This window comes from Meles meles, chromosome 18, assembly GCF_922984935.1.
Source record: "Meles meles chromosome 18, mMelMel3.1 paternal haplotype, whole genome shotgun sequence".
Lineage (NCBI taxonomy): Eukaryota > Metazoa > Chordata > Mammalia > Carnivora > Mustelidae > Meles > Meles meles.
In genome coordinates, this window is record NC_060083.1 from 33,285,960 (window position 1) to 33,307,623 (window position 21,664).

The 21,664-nt window shown below is 46.5% G+C and overlaps 1 long non-coding RNA gene across 1 annotated transcript in view; it reads left to right on the forward strand.

Moving 5' to 3' along the window:
• The window catches only part of LOC123929796, a 108,581-nt gene extending 87,153 nt beyond the window's left edge, over positions 1-21,428 (forward strand). Inside the window, exons 2-3 of the long non-coding RNA XR_006815968.1 lie at positions 5,929-6,048; positions 21,293-21,428. This is a non-coding gene — a long non-coding RNA (uncharacterized LOC123929796). The remainder of the gene's footprint in view (positions 1-5,928; positions 6,049-21,292) is intronic.
• Positions 21,429-21,664: the final 236 nt, after the last annotated feature.

Genomic DNA, 21,664 nt, shown 5'->3' on the forward strand with positions numbered 1-21,664 from the left:
TAGAGATGTCCTTCTTATAGCAATACACCATCAGGTCCTTATGCCTCCCTCTGGTTCAGCCCCTCCTTCCCTCACAGCTTCACGGATGTGACCCCCTCCCCCCACCCCGACACACACTGTCCTGTCCCTATTCCATCCTCGGACCCCCTACCAGCTTAATCTTCCTAAAAATCCTCTCTGATCATGCCATGCTTGGAGGAAGAACCATTGGAAGCTCTTTGTTGCCCCCAAGCTCAAGTTCAAAAGCCTCAGCTTAGCTTTCAAAGCTTGCTAAAATGGCTCCACCCTGCCAGGCCAATTTTATTTTCTTCTGCTGCCTGACACACACCCTCGTCTCCAGGCATGTCTGTCTCCTCCACCTCCCATAAACATGCCATCCTTATTTTGTTGTCTCCGTGCATTTGTTCACGTTACTCCTCATGCCTGGAATGTAGCCTCCGGTCCACGTCATAGTAATACTTGACTTGATGCAGTGAAGGGATTCCTGTTTGTTATTTGAAGTGTATGTGTGTGTGTGTGAAAAGCGAATCCGGCTTCCATTGTGCTGAATGTTACGGCTTTAGAAGTTCGTCTTGATTTGTGCCTGGCGTTGGGCCCATCCTTCGTTTTCTATTTTTCTGCCTCTTAGTTGCTGCCAATCTATAAGCCAACACTTAAATCCATCAAGGAAATTCCTTTAATAAAAGCATTATCTGATAGAAAATGAGGAAGTACTCTTGCATTTGAAAAAATTTATTGTTAAGCCTTAGCTTATTGCAAACATTTCTTCAAATGGGGCCTGCTTGTATGCGTCAAATAACTCCTTCCCAATTTGGGATTCCAGAGTAATACATACCAAAAGCATCGTTAGGGTTCATGTCAGTACACCCTCAGAGGATTTCTCTTCTCAGTTAACTCCTCCTGTGCAGGCTTAGGCTTCAGAAAACTTGTATATCTGGTGTACCTCCGGGGGCTGGCCAGGTGAGGTTACTATAGTGTTTTGTTTTGTCTCGACAGGAAAAGCTTGCCTGAATAGACATTTTGGAACTGAATATTCATCTCTTGGCTATTGATAAAAAAGGTCACTTTTTCCTTCTAAGACCTTGTAACCAGCTGTGGCAAAGAGAGCAGTCTGGTGGGAAAGGATGTCCTAACTTGATGTGTGGATGATCCTTGAGGCCAGTTTCGGGGGTGCCCGTGATACTCAGCCTTCTGACTTGGTTCCCTGGGAACAAGTTCCTGTATCTTCTGGGGACGGGACCTGAGAGAACAAGGAAGAAAGTAAGAGTGGTTCACTCTCCGTGGTAGCAGTGGACTCAAGATTGCACTTGTCTTATGACCCAGCATAAAATGTAAGGCTGGAAAGGATACATCTTCTCACTGATTCCAATGGAAAGAGAGAGTATGACAAACTGCATTTTCCAAAAATGGTTGCATCCCCCATTCCACATGCCTGTCTTGTAATGAGACCCGATGCTTCTCCCATCAAGAAACTGAGGCTGTGTTCCCTCCTCTTGAATCTGGGAGGGTTGTGACCATAGCAGATGTCATGGCATGTGACTTTCAAGGCTCGCTTCTTTGGGAAGGTTCACTTTCAGAACCCGGCCTCCATGGTGTGAGGAAGCACAAGCAGCCACCCGGAGAGGCAGTGTTGGGGGTGGGGTTGTTTCTGCTGAGAGTCTCTGCTGAGGTCCCAGCCTACTTCCTGCATCAAGGTCAGGTATCAGACACGTGAACGAGTGAGCATCCAGATGGCTGCAGCCCCTGCTAGCACCTCAGCTCCAGTATAGATCCATCCAGCTGGGGCTCTAGATAGCATGGAGCAGCAGGCTCTACTCATTTTGAATTTGGGATTCAAATTGAATTCAAATTGCATTTGGGATTGGGAGAAGCCATGAGTATACTAAAACCACCGGATTTTTTGTTTTTGTTTTTTTAAATTTCTTTTCAGCGTAACAGTATTCATTGTTTTTGCACCACACCCAGTGCTCCATGCAATACGTGCCCTCCCTAATACCCACCACCCGGTTCCCCAACCTCCCACCCCCCACCCCTTCAAGACCCTCAGGTTGTTTTTCAGAGTCCATAGTCTCTCATGGTTCACCTCCCCTTCCAATTTCCCTCAACTCCCTTCTCCTCTCCATGTCCCCATGTCCTCCATGTTCTTTGTATGCTCCACAAATAAGTGAAACCATATGATACTTGATTCTCGCTGCTTGACTTATTTCACTCAGCATAATCTTCCAGTCCCGTCCATGTTGCTACAAACGTTGGGTATTCATCCTTTCTGATAGAGGCATAATACTCCATCGTGTATATGGACCACATCTTCCTTATCCATTCGTCCACTGAAGGGCATCTTGGTTCTTTCCACAGTTTGGCGACTGTGGCCATTGCTGCTATAAACATTCGGGTACAGATGGCCCTTCTTTTCACTACATCTGTATCTTTGGGGTAAATACCCAGTAGTGCAATTGCAGGGTCATAGGGAAGCTCTAGTTTTAATTTCTTGAGGAATCTCCACACTGTTCTCCAGAGTGGCTGCACCAACTTGCATTCCCACCGACAGTGGAAGAGGGTTCCCCTTTCTCCACATCCTCTCCAACACACGTTGTTTCCTGTCTTGCTAATTTTGGCCATTCTAACTGGTGTCAGGTGGTATCTCAATGTGGTTTTAATTTGAATCTCCCTGATGGCTAGTGATGATGAACATTTTTTCATGTGTCTGATAGCCATTTGTATGTCCTCATTGGAGAAGTGTCTGTTCATATCTTCTGCCCATTTTTTGATATGATTATCTGTTTTGTGTGTGTTGAGTTTGAGGAGTTCTTTATAGATCCTGGATATCAACCTTTTGTCTGTACTGTCATTTGCCAATATCTTCTCCCATTCCGTGGGTTGCCTCTTTGTTTTGTTGACTGTTTCCTTTGCTGAGCAGAAGCTTTTGATCTTGATGAAGTCCCAAAAGTTCATTTTTGCTTTTGTTTCCTTGGCCTTTGGAGACATATCTTGAAAGAAGTTGCTGTGGCAGATATCGAAGAGGTTGCTGCCTATGTTCTCCTCTAGGATTCTGATGGATTCCTGTCTCACGTTGAGGTCTTTTATCCATTTCGAGTTTATCTTTGTGTACGGTGTAAGAGAATGGTCGAGTTTCATTCTTCTACATATAGCTGTCCAGTTTTAAAACCACTGGGTTTTTAAAACATTGCTAAGCTTGGTTAAGCAGCAGTAGTAACTAGAATAGACACCTACTTCTCTGAGGTATTCAGGAGGTAATGAGGGGCTCTCCAAGGAATGAGACCCACAGTTTCATGATGTCTGGCTTCTCTGAGCACCGCAAATCATCTAGGTCCTACTCTTGTGACCTGGAAACCTACAGGTCCTTTGGGAATAAAAGAAAATGAGAGCAATTCGTGAGAGCACTGTGACCCTAACCTCTTGGTCTAGAGAGGGCGGTTGGGTGAGGTTACAGTCTTGCTTGTCTCGTTCAAGAGCAAGAGCCAGGGAGAGTGTCCTGACTTCACGACCCTAGGATCTTCCTGGCTGGAGATGTTGTGCACCCCAGTTGCCTCTAGTCTATTTAGGGCAGAAACAGAGAGGCTTGGAGGGCCCTTTCCTTATTGCTAAGACAGCCAAGAGAGTAAAACCTTGCTAACTATTTAAAACTTCAGTTGACACTTGTGAATCTCTCTGGAAAATTCTAAGTAGCTAATATAGTGAGAGAAAAGAGATTGGCCTTAACCACTCATGGCGCCGATACACCTCTTTTAGGCTGGACCCTTCCTTCTCTAGGAAGGATGGAAGGTTATGCAGAATTAGCTTGGGTGCACCTCGCAGAAGCCAAGGCCCTTTTTCTCCACTGCCTGCCTCCCTCCCCCTTAGCTCTCCCACTCCTTCACTTCCAAACGTATTACTTGGAGTGGAGCAGGGAAAGCATTAAGAAATGAAACTCCCCCAAATAAGATGTCACTGCTCTTGGAAGGTTGGGGAAAAGTGCACCTGTTTCAAGAGTCAGCTCAGGTACCACTTTTTGATGGAGAGAAACCCACTGTCAGCATTCGATGTGTATCTTCCAAAAACGTTCTCCCTGTTTCTTTCTTCCTCCCTCCCCACCTTTCATAACTGCAATGATAGGGAACATAGAATTTTGCGTCTGCTTTTGATCTTTTCTTTCTCTTCCTTCCTTCTTTTCTTTCTTTCTTTTGCTTACCATGATTTCAGATGTACTTTCCTGGTTGTGACATGATTTCAAACCTTAGTAATGATAAGAACAATAACAACACCATTCACTGCACATCCCGCTGGGGGCCAGGCATGTTGCCTGGGGCTCCACATAGAGTCTCTCATCTGATCTTTCCAACTGGCCAAGTGGTTGCATCAGTTCTATGTTACAGATGGAGAAACCAAGGCTCAGGGAGCTTAAGCAGTTTGTCAGCAGTAACCAGCCGATAGAGCCCAGATTGGTCCCTCCCATTTCAAAATCCATATTCCTGCTTTTTCCTTTTTTTTTTTTTAACCATACTGCTTCCCATCATTTGAAGTGACCTCACCATACTTACCCTTTTGTCATAATTTGCTTCACCATTCTGCTATTTTGGGTCATTTAAGATATTTACTAATTTTGGGTATTATAAACAATGAGGCAACGAACATCACTGTGCTAACAGACTCTCCCCTTATTTTTGGATTATCACCTTGGAATAGAGTCCCAGAAGTGGAATTACTGGGTTAAAGGGTAGGACTGTGTTTATGGCTTTTGATACTTATTGCCAAATTGCTTTCCCGGAGGACTGTGTTTAGCGTAACCGGCTCACTTTATAGGCCCAGGGGAGTTACCTCTCTCCTTCAGGCTGTCAGGTTGCCCTGTAGCCACTAGAGGGCGGGAAAGGCTATCGCTCAAGTGACAAGAGCCTGGCCCCCTCTAGGAAATCCCCCAAAATTTGCTTGAGGAACCTTCAGAGTTGCCTGGGAAGGAGGGAGGGAGAGAGGGGGATGCTTAATTAGTTAAAGCTTAATGCCTTAAGGGACTGACTTTCTTGGATTTGCATTGAAGGCGGGATGGTTTGTGATCCGGACTCCAGGAGAGAAAGCAGTGAACAGTGCCAGAGATCCAGGATTTGAGGTTGGCCATGCCACTTCCTGCTCTGAAAGCTTGGGTGACTGACCCTTCCCTGCATGTCTCTATCTAGGGACTTTGACCCCCACATCTCGGTGTCAATCAGACTGGCAGTAGCTCTGAGGTCCCCCAGTGTAGACAGTGTTTTGTGCTTGTCCTTGTCACGTCCACAACAGCCATTGTTTAATAAGAGCACTGTACACGATGGCTGAATTAATAGATGAAATGAGATGAGAAATCAAGAGTGGACATGGGGAAGTGAGTACAGAATATGGCTCTGGCTCCCAGTCCCCACAGATGGTTTATTCACTCCAAGATGTTAAAGATGGACGGATACTCAGAGGTCATCTTGTCCACATTCCTTGGGAAAAAGATGCCTGAGCAGTTATAACTGTGAGAAGGTCTCTGCATCCATGTGCTCATTTAACCAACATTGACTGTACATCCATAGTATGCTGGGCTCTGCACTTGGCACAGGGGACAGATAGATAATGGTGAAGAGTCCCCACCTTCAAGGAGCATAGAGTCTGTGTGGGGAGAGTCAATGCCTTTATATGGACAATGAAAAAAGAGTGGGTCTTCTATGCAGGCAGGTTAAGGAAGGCACATGAAGTTGGGGAAACTGGCTTACCTCAGCTGGTCCTAGAGAAGCACTTCTTAAAATATATAATGTCTTGGAACATTCATTCAACTGGAGATTTAATGAATGTTAACTAAAAAGGGATTTGGTAGTTATAGTAGTCAGTTACAGCCACACTAATGCTGGGTAACCAACCACCCAAAACTCAACCGTGAACAATAATGCTTACCATTTGTTCTTTCTTTTCTCGCAGGCCTGTGGGATAACTGGGGCACCTTTGCTCCACAAGCCTTTGATTCTTCTGGGATCAGAAGGTGACTCAGAGCATCGTCTTCTCTTGGAGATAGAAGGATAAGAGGGCAAGCTTACCTCTGTAAGTGTATTTGGAGCCTTTTCTTGCATCATGGTCACTAACATCCCACTGACTAGACCAAGTCACATGGCCAAGGTCAGCGTTAAGAAGGTAACGAAGTGTATGCCATCTCTAGTGGCCAGAACTGCAAAGTCACAGGAAAGAGTGTGGATATGAAGATGGGTGAAGAACTGGGAGCTTGACGCAATCTGCTGTAGTCTACCATAGTCGGCCTGTTCACTTAGGAATGAACCATGGTTCTACCAGTTGGCCTGTTCATTTAGGAAACCCCAATGGACCTAGTTCCTTCGTTGTAGGACTTCTCAGAGGCTTTCTAGATGATTTGCTCTAAAGTCTTCACTTTAGAAGAAGGGAACTTAAGCCCAGAGAGGAACGTAACTTGACCAGGATTTACAGCTTCTTGGTAGCTGGCAGAGAGACTACAGACCTTGTGCCCAGCCAGGTGCAGCTCCCTCCCTCACCCTCCACTTGCCAGTGTGTCCCGGACACACTGGGCTAGGTAGAGCCAAGGAGGGGGCTAAGCAGCTGCACATAGAGGAGGCTGAAGCAGGGTTCGAGGGTTCCCCCCCCCCCCCCCCGCCCACAACACGATTCTGGGTGGGGTGGGGATGCCACGGTCAGACCCAGCCTGGAGGATAACTGTGGACAAAGTTAAGGGCATGTACTGAGGAGCCAGGGTGTCTGGGTAATCCTGGGCACGTTATGTAGCAGCCTGCCTATGCCTCACTCGTAAAATAGCAGAGGTAGACACTCTTACCTCATACGTTTGTTGAGTTAATAATTGTAAAGTATTTAGAATGGGACCAAGAAGGTAGTAAGCCCTCAGCATAGGTTTGATACTCCTACTACTCCTACTAATTATTTAGCCTACTTCCTCTACCATGACTTTCCCTATTCCTGGGTTTCCCCACCCTACTGGCTCCCTTCCCAATAATCCGTCCCCCCCCTTTTTTAAACTTTTGAATAGATTTAGTATTTATCCAAATGAATTTCATTTAATTTGACATCATTTTACACTAGAAATGACCAAGTGTCTCCCTCCTCTTAATTGCACAGAAATGGAGACCCAGAGAAATGTGAGCTCAGATACAGAATACTACAGGCTTGACACGTCTGAACTATGTATAAATTTCAGTCATCTACATATATACATTTTTACACATGCACATAGAGACAAATGCACAGAGAAAGATCTAGAAGGCTTAATAGCACAGGATCCAAAGTCACCCTTGGAGTGAGGAGTGAATGAAAAGTGCTTCTGATTCTATTGAAATGCATACACGTCCAGTACCCCATTCTCGATATTAGTTACAGCTGGTCCCCACTAAGATGCAATAAGATAACAAGCATTATCTAAAATTAAGAAGGGGCACACTAGAAAAGTTCAGCCTCTGAAGGAGGGGCAGGAGGTAGACTTAAATTTGGGAAACGGGAATATTGTCTGCTACCATCCCGGATCCCACTCTGGTTGACCATCCGTCTTTTCAGATATTTGGGTGGAAATGGATTGAGTCTGACCCAGAGGAATAATTCACCTACGTCTGTGCTTCCTCACCCTGGGTCCAGATTAGAACCACCAGGGAAGATTTAAACAGCAACAACAAGAACCCAGATGCTTGACACCACCCGAGACCAATTCCATCTGAATCTCTGTGGGGAGGCCCCAGGGACTGGTGTGATTTTAAAGCTCCATGAGAGATTCTAACATGCATCCAGGTTTAACTGACCTATGGCCTTGGATGGGCCCAGTGACACTTGGTTTCAGACACAAGAGTGTCTGCCTCCTAGCCCTGGCATTCATTAGCCGGATAATGTTCAGCAAATAACTTTGTCTCTCTAAACCCCAGTTGCCTTCCCTGTACAATGGGAATAAGAATTGCTACCTTGTTGCGATTTTATAAGAAACCAATGGAAACCTATGGAATGCACCGTGTGTCTGTAGCTGGCCTGCAGAATGGACTTTAAGTATTTGTCAGTTAAATGGACGGCAGTCAGTAAGTGCAGTGCTGGAGAGAGGGGCCGTCTGCCCTCCTCCCTGGGTGGGATTGCTGACTTCTATGTTCTCAGACCTAAGTCCTTGGCAAGAAGAAGGTCTGAGACCTGAGGGGAGGCTCCCTCCAGGAATACTCTTTGTCGGTGTGGGGCAGAGGGAGGGCCAAACCCAGTCCTTCTGATTGCCAAGTCTTGTGCCCACAGGGCTGGGTCAGTCTTGGGGGGAACCGCCTCTTCCAATCAATCTCCCCAGAGAGGGTGTCTTCTTCTAAGCCACACAGCACTGCTGTATAGGCCAGCTGTGGCCCTGTCTGCCACCCCCGCCCCCACAACGTAGGCTGGGGACAAAGATGCCAGGAGGAGCTCACACTGTCTGCCCTGCCAGCTTGCCACTTTAGCCCTGACCACAGCTGCCAACAGCCTGACTGGGCCGAAGGCAGGGAGGCAGCGCGCAAGGAAAGGGTAGCTATTTTGAGCCAAGGTGTCAGGTAATGTCTAAGTGGTGGTCTGGTCAGTTTCTCTAGGTGGCAAGAGGCCTGATTCTGGCGAGGTTCATGCTTAGTGTGTAATAGCGCCCAGGCTTTTGTTCTGAGAGAATGGATTTCTCTGGTGTCAGAGTCTCCCACTCAGAGGTAGATGGCCGGGAAATAGCGTCGGGATAGGCAAGAAATAATGATCTCAGCAGTTAACACACCTTTGCCAGAGCTGCTACCCGTACCACTTTGTCCTTCCGTTCCCCACCCCCCGCCCCAGTCAAGGACATTCTGCGGGTTTGACCCTTTGTAGTTTGTGTTAAGGAAACAATCGTTTACCTCAAATGTATTCAGAGATCCTGACATGTCCCACGGGGAGGTGTGGCTCTGATGGGGCTCCTGGGCTGACTCGTGAACTCTTGGGACCAGTGGGAGTTAGATTTTGTCGTGCCCCTTCTTCAGATGAAGAAGCCAAGGCTCAGAAACACGAGTTAACAAATCCAGGGGAGGCAACAGCTATGTTTCGGGAAGGCCTTTTGAATCCAACCTGTAATCTTCCAGAATTTATAGGAAAAAAAAAAAGAAATTAGTGTTAACAAGCTAGTTTTAAAAACATAAAAAATGGGGACACCTTGGTGGCTCAGTGGGTTAAGCATCTGCCTTTGGCTCGGGTCCTGATCCCAGGGTCCTGGGACTGAGTTCCGCATCGGGCTCCCTGCTCAGTGGGGAGCCTGCTTCTCCTTTTCCCATTCCTCCTGCTTGGATTTCATTCCTCCTGCTATTTGTCTTTCTCTGACAAATAAATAAATAAAATCTTAAAAAAAATAGAATCTGAATTTTGAAAGTGAAGTTTTCTTTATTTCTTTTTCTTTTTCTTTTTAGATTTTATCTGTTTATTTGACAGAGGGAGACAGAGAGAGGGAACACAAGCAGAGGGAGTGGGCGAGGGAAGAAGCAGGCTTCCCGTCAAGCAAGGACCCCCCGATGTGGGCCTCAATCCCAGGACCCTGGGATCATGACCTGAGCCAAAGGCAGATGCTTAACCCACTGGGCCACCTAGGCACCCAAAAGTGAAGTTTTCTCTTAGGAGAGGGTACAAATGAAGATTTGAGAACAGAGAGTTAAAATATATTTCTTAGAAGCCACATTGACAGTATCTTTCTGTGCAAGTGGAATGGGTACCCGCCTCACTAAATTGTCTACAGAGAGAAAGATGTAAAAATGGTTTGTAAACCAAGGGGCCATGCAAGTGTCTGTGAGCAGTCATCATTAAGCTGGGGTTCATAGACCCTCGGGAAACCCTTAGATGGATGAGTAATTGACCACGAGAACTGCCTACATTTGCCAGCAGAACGTTGCATGTGTGCACATATCTGATTTTCTCCAGGGGGAGGGTACAGAGCGTTCATCAGATTCTTAAAGCTGTGTTTGCCTCAAAAATGACTGAACACCACTCCTCTAGCTCAACCCATGATGTCATTTGCTGGTGAGAAGAGCTAAGTAATAATGTCAGGATCTGAAGTGCCACCTACATTCTCTGCAAATATGTTTCCATGTCTCAGCAATCCAGGGAAGACGTAAAAGAAAACTGACCAGGGAAAGGAAGATGAGGTAAAGATGCCCTTTTCCCAGTGGCCATGGGCCTTGGAATTCACCCTGGAGTTAGTTCCCGTACCCAGCTGGAGAGAGAGAGGGAGAGGAAGAAGAAGGAGAGACTGAGGCTTCATTCCAAGAAGGCACTGTTGCTCGAACACATGGCAAGAGCTCCATCCCTTTCAAAGTGATGAAATGAGATTGCTCAGACAAACGCTTTCAAAGTCTTGAACCTGTGAGGTTTAGCTCCGAGTCCAGGAAATAACAGAATATAAATCTGCCCAAATCATCTCAGCTCACCCAGATTCATTGCTGAGCCACAGTGGCTCTGGCTACATCGTGTTCTTTTTGTGTAATGACTTTTGATGCTGTGGATTTGGATGGATTAGGCCATTTAGGGGAAAGAGGGGAATATTAATATACAAAATTGTTAAATGTCAAATAAAATCCCTTAATAATGTGTGTGTTTAGGATGAGTATGCAGGCACTTTGAAAACACTTCTAGCACCAGCTCAAACATTTAAGAAATCCATTTTGCAAGTTCAAACAAATAATCCTCCACCAATTACGCCATACCTGTGCGAGTCTGCTGGGTAATTCTGCACGGTCTCAGCTGGGAGTGAAGGCCCATTCCCTCTTTGCTGTCGGTAACATCAGCACACCTGATTCTCCATCCAACTGGCTGAATACTTAAATCCCACAGATAAGTGTGCGGCTTGCAACCAAGAGTTGGGTTTTCATATTTCCTGCAAATTTATTACCCAAGTGGTTGATTTGACTTGCTCTAAAGGCCGATGTGTGTTCAAAGATCTCAATTAAAGATCCTACCTTTTGGTTTCATAGATGCTTGCAAATAATGGCCCGGGATTTAGAATAATTTGGAGGGGGGGGCAGCTGTTGAAAAGGGTCACAGAAGAAGCTGAAAATAGTAATGAGGATGGGATAATTTTTTCCGGGTTATATCATCTCATGTCCTATTATATTATGATCTGTTCTCACTAGAGCAGACTGAAAACATGACCATTCTTTCATTTAGTGATTCAGAAAGAATGTCCTTCTATCATTAAGCAGGAGACAGGCATGTATACAATCATCTGTGATTCAGGAGAGATCCTGGTAAGTCGTCCAATAGAGGCAATAATGAAAGACTATGGAACAGAGGGAAAGATACCCTGTCTTCTCAGGACAGTCTGGTGGGTAGGTTGTTAGGGCCAGCATCTTGGAGGTGATAGCTTTTGAAAAAGCTGTGATAGAGGTAAATGGGCTAAAAATAGCTCAGTTCCCACCCAGTAGTAGATGTTGGTTGAGTGTTGGCTAATCTCATTGAAAAAGCAACAAGACTACACCAGAAACTCTTTAGAGGAAGAACGAGAAGAATCACTCATGGTTCCATACCACCAATGTGAGCTTTATTGGGATTTGGGGGCATTTCTTGCCTGCCTCTCCCTTGGGTACAGCTTCTCCATAGCTATTGTCCTATTATGTTATCCTAGTAAGCATACATTCTTGCATTCCTTGTTAGGAGCAAATCAGTTGGGAGCATTTTCCCATGTTGTCACAAGAACGGCAGACTTACCCCAGGTGGAGGTGGGAGCGTGTGCATTCTCAGAGAAGGGGACAGTGAAGGTGAAATCCCTGTTGTCAGAAGCAGCACAGGGGCAGTGACTCCACCAAGGTTGCGCCTTGGATTTTCTGGAAGGCCTGGAGTGCTCTGTGAAGGAGCTAGGGTCTTGTGGAGGAGATGGAGAGCCACTGAAGTTCTGGGCAAGATGGGGGCATGAGTAGATTTGCTCCTCTCTAGACCTGGCTTTGGAAATTCTGGGATTCTCAGGGGCACTTGGGAATTTCAGGGGTCTCTTATGGAGATGAGTAAGCAATTTAGCAATTGATATAAAGAAAAAACTCATTAACTAGCATCTGAATGAAAATGCTAATGGATTCTTTAAGTACAGCTTCTCCTATGAGTTACCATAGGACAGTCATGTTCATCATAAGCCTTGGTTTGAGAAGCTTTACACTTGCTTGGCATTTGTTCCCAACCATCTCTCAGAACAACCCCCTGCTTCTCCTTGCCAAGCTTGATCTTCCAGTTCACGGATGGCAAGTAAGCTTCCACATAGCTGACATCTCCGGTGGCAGGCTGCTAATTTCCTAGGAACTGTTTTGAGAAGGACGCTGAGGTCATGCCTGGACTTAGCGGGAGAGAGGCCATTCATATAGGAATAAGAAGCATCAGCATGTATGTCCTGTATTTATCATGCTTATTCTCCCTCAAGTGTTCAGTTCCTATGTCTTATATTTAATTTTAGTATGGCCCACATTGATATAGCAGAGCCAAACCAATTGGGGTTTAAAGAAAGAAGCAGAGAGAAGAAAACACCTACTCGCCAATATCTCCATAAAGTACTTGATCCAAAGTACTTGATCCTAAGTTGGCTTAGGTCCATCCATATATCCATGCATCCATCCCCTTCATTAAATCATTCATCCATTTAACGAATCTTTATTCAGCATTTACAGTGGGCCAAGCAGCGTTCTGGGGAAACAGACATTCTTGTCTCCAGAATTTAGAATTCAGTAAGGCAGCATCCAAAGAGGTGGGTAAGTGTAGTACAGTGTGTTCTGAGCTAGGCTAGAGGTCTGAACACCGTGCCACGGCACAGAGGCAGAACTCACTTGACTCCCCGCCCCCCGGGGGGGCGGTGGGCAGGAAAGTTGGTGGAGGCAGAGGTGGGGTTTTGGTGAACTTACTCAGCTCAGACGTCTGTAGGGACAAGAGTCAGGCGTTTCATTCATCATTGCATCCCCAGTACCTCTCATAGTACCTGGAGCATAGTAGGTGTTCTGTAGAATTTTTTGTGGAATGAATGGGGTTGTCCAAGGAGTAGAAGTTACTCCCAAAGGTCATCTAGTGCATCCACCTGCCTCTGGGCTGAGCCACACCTAAATGATCCCAAGTGCTATTTCGGGCATGGTTATTCTTAGCGGGCCTCTTTGACAGCTGGAAAGAGTCAGAGAAGCCGCTGCTCCTCCGAGGCTTTTGGGCTTTTGTGCTACGGGGCCATATGCAGGAGGAGCTCTGTTGGGTGGAAACAGGAGCCGGGAGGAGAGAGAGAGGCAAGTGGGTCCCAAACCTGGAGCTTGACTGGAGGGAAATCCAGGTGGGCAGTCTCTTCCCCCTGGGTGATCAGGAGGGGAAACTGAGGAGTTCATCTTCAGGAGAGGCCTGCAGACTTGGTAACTGAGGCTCCTGAGGGACTGGGGTACCGCTGGGCCCTACCCTGGGGACCTGCCAAGGGGGAAAAGGAATTTTCAAGGGCCTCACCCATAGGGGCAGAGATGTCCGGAAACATGCGGTTTCAGTCCCCATGCTCCCTGCCCCCACTTCTGCCAAGCACTCTGGGGAGAGCAGAGTTTGAGGCTGTGGCTCCATAAGGAGATCTTTTCTTCCAGGGCCTGTTTTCTCCAGGGTATTTCTCAGTGGCCGGGGAGTGTCGGGGCCTAACACAGTCAGGCTGTACCAGGAGCCAGAGCCCAGAGTATTCTAATCTCATGGGGAGATAGGAAGAAATGATTAGTGCGCACTGAATAGCCCTGCTGTGAGCATTCTGAGCTGGACTGGTCCTGGGGAAAATCAAGGGCAAATTCTAATCTCATTTTCAGGTAGGGGAAGGGTAGAGAAGTGACTTTCTGGGGCAGTCTCTTGAAAAACAGGCATAAATAGGGAACAATGGTACCATTCCTTTCTGACCTACTCAACCTGGTGCTTGATACGAAATGAGTGGCATGTGTGCGTGTGTGTGTGTGTGTGTGTGTGTGTGAGAGAGAGAGAGAGAGAGAGAGAGAGACTAAGTATAACCTTGTGAACCCTCTTAGGAGGCTAAAGCTTGCTCCCAAATCCCCCCAGCATAGGGATGGATTTGCCCCTTTTTTTCTTATAAAAACCTGTGGTCTCTAGATGCAATACAAAATGTGGTTCAGTGGAGCCACCCCTGAGCTCCAGAACCCCTTGATGACCACCTAATCCCCACCCCCGACTCCCCTCTGCCCCACCTCTTGCCACCCGAAGCTCTTTCACTAAAAAATAGAAGTTACAGAACAGGACTGAGGAGACCCTGGGGGAGGAGGAGACCAAGGGGTGACCGCTGGCTCAAGGCCCACAGCCAGGGAGGGTGGGAAAGAAGAGACCGCAGGCACCGGATCTGGCAAACATTACTGAACAAGGACCGTGTACCTGCAATGGTGTCACACCTGTGGGCACTGCAGATCAGAGGGAGATGCTGTCTCCGCCCAGGAAGAATTTCTGAGACTCTTCATCTCATGCCTATCTGTAGAAGGTCATTAGAGACTGAGCCAGATGCACCTGCTTTGATGATGATGCCGGCGATACTACATACTTCCATTTTGGAGCCTCACAGCATGTGTACAGTAAGGACCACCATGGGTGGCATTTCCCAAAACCCAAAAGCCGCCTGGACAGATCCACCCGTGTCTGGACTACTCACGGCAGAAGCTTAGACTTGCTGCATCTATCCTACCTTTGCTCTTGAAACGGCACTGGATCTATGCCGGCCTTGCCACTCACTGTGTCTGTGACCGTGGGAAAAGCAATTTCAGGTCCCCTGTTGGTATTCAGCTGAACCATATGAAAGTGTTACTTTTTTTAGGTCATTGAAAGGAAGGGGCTGATCTGCTTTCAAAAGTTCCTTTGATCGCTCACATTTGAGACTCCCTAAAAATGCCCGTGTCCTTTGTCCCCTCTCCTCCACATGGTGGGTTTTCCATGACCAGTCACTTGCCTATCACTGCACTGTGGCCTGGCCCCAGTAAGATGCACTTACTGTCATGACTGCTTGCGGGCAAGTCCTACTCTGGGATTAGGGGGCATATTCTGTTTTCTGGACTTAAAATGTTCTTTTTTTTTTCCTAAGTATTTATTTGTCAGAGTCAGAGAGAGAGAGAGAGAGAGTGCACAAGCAGGGGGAGCAGCAGGCAGAGGGAGAAGCAGGCTCCCTGCTGAGCTCCCTGCTGAGCCCGGTGTGGGGCTCCATCCCAGGACCCTGGGATCATGGTCTGAGCCAAAGGCAGATCCCTAACTGACTGAGCCACCCAGGTGTCCCTGGACTTACAATGTTCTTATTAAAAAATAAAACAATAAAATGTTCTTATTGTATGTTCCCTGTGCTGAAGGACTTTGTGCCCCTCAGTGTTAGCTTCATGTTACCTACTTTAGGTACTTTCTAGGGTTCTCTCATCCAGAAATAATTTTTCCTTCCTTCATGCTCCATGAACCCTTTTCATAGTTTTTGTAACATTTTTTCTTATTTTAATTGTCCATTGTACAGTATGTGGAGGTAGAAAAAAATGTAAAGAGGGAAATAAACTTCATGTGCAATCTACCATCACCCAATGTTAACATTTGATACATTTCCTTCTAGTCTCTTCTTTAGGCATATGTTAAAGGTATTTTTTCTTTTTTTTTCTTTTCATTATTTACTTACTTATTTAAGAGAGAGCGAGAGAGAGCATGCAAGTGCACATGAGTGGGGAGAGGGGCAGAGGGAGAGAATCTTAAGCAAACTCCCCACTGAGTGTGGAGCCCAGCATGAGGCTTGATCCCAGGACCTTGAGATCTTGACACGAGCCAAAATCAAGAGTCGACTGCTTAATGGACTGAGCCACCAAAATTAATTTTTTTCTAAACTTCCGTAGTTCTTTCTAGTAGATTGTATTTTTAAAATAGATTTTATTTTTTAGAGCAATTTTGGGTTCACAGCAAAATTGAACAGAAGGTACAGAGATTTCCCATGTGCCCCCTGGCCCTCCAACACCCACCATTGTCAACATCCTGCCCCAGAGTGGGACATTTGTTAGAGTTGATGAGCCCATACTAATACATCATAACCACCCAAAGTCCATAGTTTGCATTAGGGTTCACTCTTGGTGGTGTACATTCTGTGGGCTTGGACAAATGCATAATGACATGTACCTATCATTACAGTAACATGCAAAATTGTTTCACTGTCCTCAGAATCCTCTGTGCTCTGCCTGCTCATCCCTCCCTCCCCCAAACCCTGGCCACTACTGATCTTTATATTGTATTTGCCTTTTCCAGAATGTCATATAGCTAGGAATGAGACCATATGTAGCCGTCTCAGATTGGCTTTTTCCACTTAGTAATATGCATTTAAGATTCTTCTGTGTCTTGGCATGGCTGGCTGGTTCAGCTAGAGGAGCATGTGACTCTTGATCTCTGGGTCATCGGTTTGAGTCTCCATGTTGGGTACAGTGATTACCTAAAAATAAAAATCTAAAAAAAAAAAAAAGGATTCTCCCATATCTTTTCTTAGCAGTAGATTGCACTTTGGGCTCTAATTCCTAATCCTTTCCTGTATCTACATCTTTTGTCATATGACTTTGCAGTTTTTCCTCCTGCTAAAGGAGGGAATGGAGTGTATACCCCCCCATAGACACACTTGTTTGGTTTTGACCATGTGACTTGTCTTGGCCACTGGATTTTTATTGTTTGTTTATTGTGTCAATGTATAATAACTTTGTTATATTTATTTACATGAATTATGATGATCTGTTTTCACTAGCTGACTCACAGATTGAGGCTACTAGAAGACACAGAGTGCATCTTATCTCTTTCCCGTAGAACCATCGGCAAAGAGCAATGTTCACTAGGATGTCAGATAACTGTATTAGTTACCTATGCAGGTGTAAATTACCCTTAAACTTAGTGGTCAAAACAAGACACAATTAGTTTCTCATGGTTTCTGTGGAGCCAGGATCTGGGTGTGGCTTAGCTGTCCTCTGGCCCAGGGTCTCTGGTGCTGGGGGTAGAGCTGGGACTACTCTCATCTCAAGACTCAACAGGTGAGGCTCTGCTTCCAGTCTCACTCAGGAGGTTGCTGGCAGGATGCAGTTCCTCACTGGCTGATCACTACAGGCTGCCCAGGGCAATTTATAATATGGCAGCTGCCTCCAGAAGAGTAAATAAGCAAGCAGAAGAGAGCAAACAAGACAGGAGCCAGGATCTTTTCTAGCCTTATCTTGGAAGGGACATCCCAATTCTACTTGTCAAAGAAAATCACTAGGTCCAGCCCACATTCAAGGGGAGGGAAATTACCCAGGTATGGGACCACTGGGAGCTATCTTAGCAGCTGCCTACCACACTCACAGAGGATAGAGTTGGTTTGTGTACTTCATGGCGCCTTGTTTAATTCTTTGTCATTGATAAAAAGAAATGGGAACATTGCCCATTTTGGATAATTCACATGCTAGATATCTGGACTATGAGAAGTTGACTCACGCAGTCCTGTGAGTCCTATAATACAACGAATTAGGTCAGTGTCCTTCAGTGGGAGCCTGTGTATATATAATTTTGTGTTTATATGCATTTGGGGTGTGGGGTAAAAATATAAGCCTTCATCACATTCTCTTCAGGTTTCCTGACCTCCAAAAAGGCACTACTCTGGAGAGTTAAAATAAAGGGTGGAGTAGACCAGGGTGGGGGAAATGTTAAGACTCTAATTGCAAATGCAAGATCAGGCTACAGAAAGCTAAGCTGACAACTCATTGGAACATTGCCCTTGTGTGGTTTGGTTTCATGTCGGAGGGACTTCATGCCCTGCCTGACCCAGCCTGGTCAGTTCATCTCTGAGAGACAGGAGGTATTGTTGGAATATTCCAGAAAAGAAAGATGCTATCCATGAAGTTGCCTGAATGAATGTTGTTAGAAAAGATGTTGAGTGTGTCTGTGTCTGTGGAAGAAGAGGAGATGGTGCCGGGGCCTTAAGATGAAGGGTGAGCAGAGAAAATTGCAGGGTGTCCTCTGGGCAAATCCTCAGCCTCTTTAGTGTGCTAGTGCTGTGGAGAGAGTTTTGGGCTGACTCAGGTCAACTGAGATTTGGATCCCAGTTGAGCCCCTTTCCAGCTAGAGGAGAGGTGACCTTGCACAAAATTTAATTCACGGGGCTGATGAGATACAGTTTGCTTGTTTAAACTTCCACTTTGTTCAAAGATGATTCATGGTAGCATCTGGAAAGTAAAAAAGATATAAACACAAAAGCATCTACCATCAGGTGTAGCGTTTCTCTCCCCCTCCCAACCATCTACTCACTGATCCATCCATTAACCCACCTATCTCTCAAGCTGTTTGCCACCTTTCATCTATCCAGCTATCCGCTCTCCATCAGTTCATCCATCCACCCACCCATTCACCCACTCAGTCACGTGTCTGTCCACCTACTCATGTGTTCATGCATCCAATCATTCATCCACCCTCCACCCATCCACCTATCCATCCATCCATTCATCCATCCACTATCAATTTACCCACCCAGCTATATGTATATTCAATTATACATGGATCCAACTATTCATCCACCTTCCCATCATCCATCCATCCATCTACCCATCCATCCATCCATCCATCCATTCATCCATCCACCCATCTATCCATCCATCCATCCATCCATCCATCCATCTACCCATCCCTCCCTCCCTCCCTCCATCCATCCATCCATCCATCTATTCATCTATCCACCATCCATTTACCCACCCAGTTACATGTATTTCCACTTAATCAAGGATCCAACTATCCATCCATCCACACTTCATTTCATCCATTAACCCACCCAGCTACATGTCCGTCCAACTACACATAAATTCATGCATCCAACCACTCATCCACCCAACCACCATCCACCTGTCCATCCGTCTGTCCATCCATGCATCCATCCATCTATAATAGCTATTGAGCCCCTATACTATACCAAGAACTATACTGGCTGCCTTCGTTGCCTTAGGCTCTAGGGGAAAAAGGCAGCTATGGTCTCTGTTCTCATAAAGCTTATAATCAATAAAAGCAATTCAACGTTTTTCCTTTCTTTCTTCTTTCCTTCCTTCCCCCCACCATCTGCCCTTCATCCTATTCTTCCCCTCTCTCCTTCAGATCCCGTTTTGGGGAAAAACTGACTCCACCATGAGTTTAGGGGAAAAAAACAAAGTTGTGGTGGACCCAGTTTCCTCCAGAGAGACCTTTGACCCTGATAGAGAGTGCGGTGTTCAATTGCCCCAGTGAGACCCACATAATGGAAATTAAGAACTTGTTAGAACCACTGTGAGAGGCCAGGAGGGGTCCCTAAGATCCAGCGCCAAGGCTCTCTATAGGATTGGCCTTGGGATTGGCCTGACTCATAGGTGGGCAGGTAAATGCCTTCTCCCTTCTGTCTCCAACACCCGCTCTCCATCTATTCTTGGATGCCTAGATGGCTACCAAGTAAGTTTGAGCTTAAGGCTGTGATCCCTGTGAAAACGAAAATCTCTCTGTGGGAGGGTCATAGTTTAAACAGGTCATGAATGAGTGTCACTTATTTTTTCAGTGGAATTGAATCAACAGGTACTCATGAGGCCAGATGCGGGGTGGGAACAGCCTGTGGCAATGGTATATGTTTCCCGGATAGGGAAGGAGGAGACGCTGGCAATGGTTCTGCTGGGCCATGTGTGGATTCCCGAGCCTTGCACAGGCAGCTCCCATTCTGGGCTTCTGGAGCTTGATGGACTGAAGTGGGTACAGAAAGGAGACACTGAGGGCTGGCTCTGTGGACACATGACCTAAGTGGCTGCACAGGGCCTCGTGTTTGGTTTAATGCTCTCCTGTTGTCATCTTACAAAGAATGATTTATGGCCACGGGGTCATTTTGTGCTGTGCTGGCAAATTATGTAGCTGGTCTTGGTGGGGAAGTGGGACTCAGGGAAAGGGACCTGAGGACACACACTGCTTGCTGTACAAGCTTGCCTCGGCTGCTGCTGCTCCCCGTCCTTCATGATCCAGCTCAGCACTGCCTCCTTGAGAAAGCCATTTCTGAAAAAGCCCACCTGCCAGGATCACTCAACTCCTCCCAGGCACGTCTGCAGACAGGAGGCTCTGCTTGGCAGTTCTTTTTCCTTGTTGGCAGTGCGTAGTGAAGTCGAGTGGTTTCAAGTGGGAGTACCCATTTCCTTGCTATTGCCTCTAGTCCCACTGCATGGTGGGAAAAAATGACTTTGGAATTACATGGGCCTGGGCTTGAGTTTTCCACTTCTTACAAGCTGAGTGGGGAAAGGAAGATGGCAGCCTCGAAGAGCATCAGGGTGCCTGCTTCCCTCCCACTTCCCTTGGGTAGCTGTGAGGACAGAGTGAGTTCTTGATGGAAGGTACTAGCAAACAGTAGGCATCAAATAATGAAAGGGTCTTCTTGACTCAGAGCTTCACATCCTTACCTATGAAGTGGAGAAATCACCCTTACCTCTAGGTGGTCAGGCACAAAGCATTTAGATACATTATCAGCTAAAAATACCCAGACCCCCAGCAGCACCTCCCCTCCTGGCAGCCGGAGAGCCGTGCCCAGCGGGAGGCCTGTAGCCAGGCGGCATCTCTGGGGCGGTGGTGCCTCGTGAGTTTCTAGCCGCTGAGTCCTTTGAGGTTTGAGTTACATTTTCACTTGGCAGAGTTGGTTCTCAGATGCAAAGAGAAAAATCTGTCAGAGAGAGGAGGAGGGGAGAAAGAGGGCGGGGGTGGGGTGGGGAGAGAGAAAGAGAGAGAAGAGGCGGGGAGTGCAAAAAAAAAAAAAAAAAAAGGCTCCCATGGCTTCTTGGACTTGGAATGGTTCTGTGGAGACCAGGGGGATGCATGCAAATAAGAAACACATGCATGAGTCTTCCCTCCCCGCACATGTGCCTCTGGATTGAGGGCACTGAGTTCTTAATATGCTGTCTTAGGACTGACCGGGCTTGGGATGGGGAGGATGATGTGGAGACAGAGCCTGCACCTGTGTCCTCTCATCCTATCCTGGGTGAAAGGGGAGAAGATGGGAGCAGTGGCTGGATCTGTGTCTCTACCCTTGGATTCTGGAAGGTCTTGAGACCTCCTGGATGGGGGAAGTACCAAATATTTGTAACCCTGGGCAGTGGAAAGAGCATGAGTTTTAAAGTCAGACAGACTTGGTTGCCTATGTCCCTCACTAGTTGTGTGACTTTGGTAAGTTCCTTACACTCTCTGTGCCTGAATTTCCTTTTCCCAAATGTGAGGACTGTGATCACTATCCTAACAGGCTTTTGTGAGGATGAAACCGAATTTTACATTTTACTTATCTGATGACTCACTGATTGGGTCCCCTATACTTTTTTTCTTTTTCCAGAAAGGATAAAGACTGCTTGCTCCCTCAAAGCCATACAGTACACTAAAAGAATCACGGCACAAAGAAAGGAAGAGCAGAACAGAATTATGAAGGTAGGGCAGTGTTAGTGCACAAACATGCACCGCAGGGAGTCCTGCGCGATTGTTAAAATTGGTCCGTAAATTTGTCTCTGCGCTTCTGGTTGGCCAAAGTAAAGTGGAAGACATCATTTATAAAATTCATTTTGTGTATTTCGAAGAAATGGTTTCTCGGGAGAGCAGCTTTCCTTGGCATCGTCTTTCCCAGGGGTACTCTTAAAGGGGGCGGATGCAGAGTGGGAATAAACGGACAGCAGCAGGTATAGGGAGACTACAGTGCACCTGTCTCGGGCCC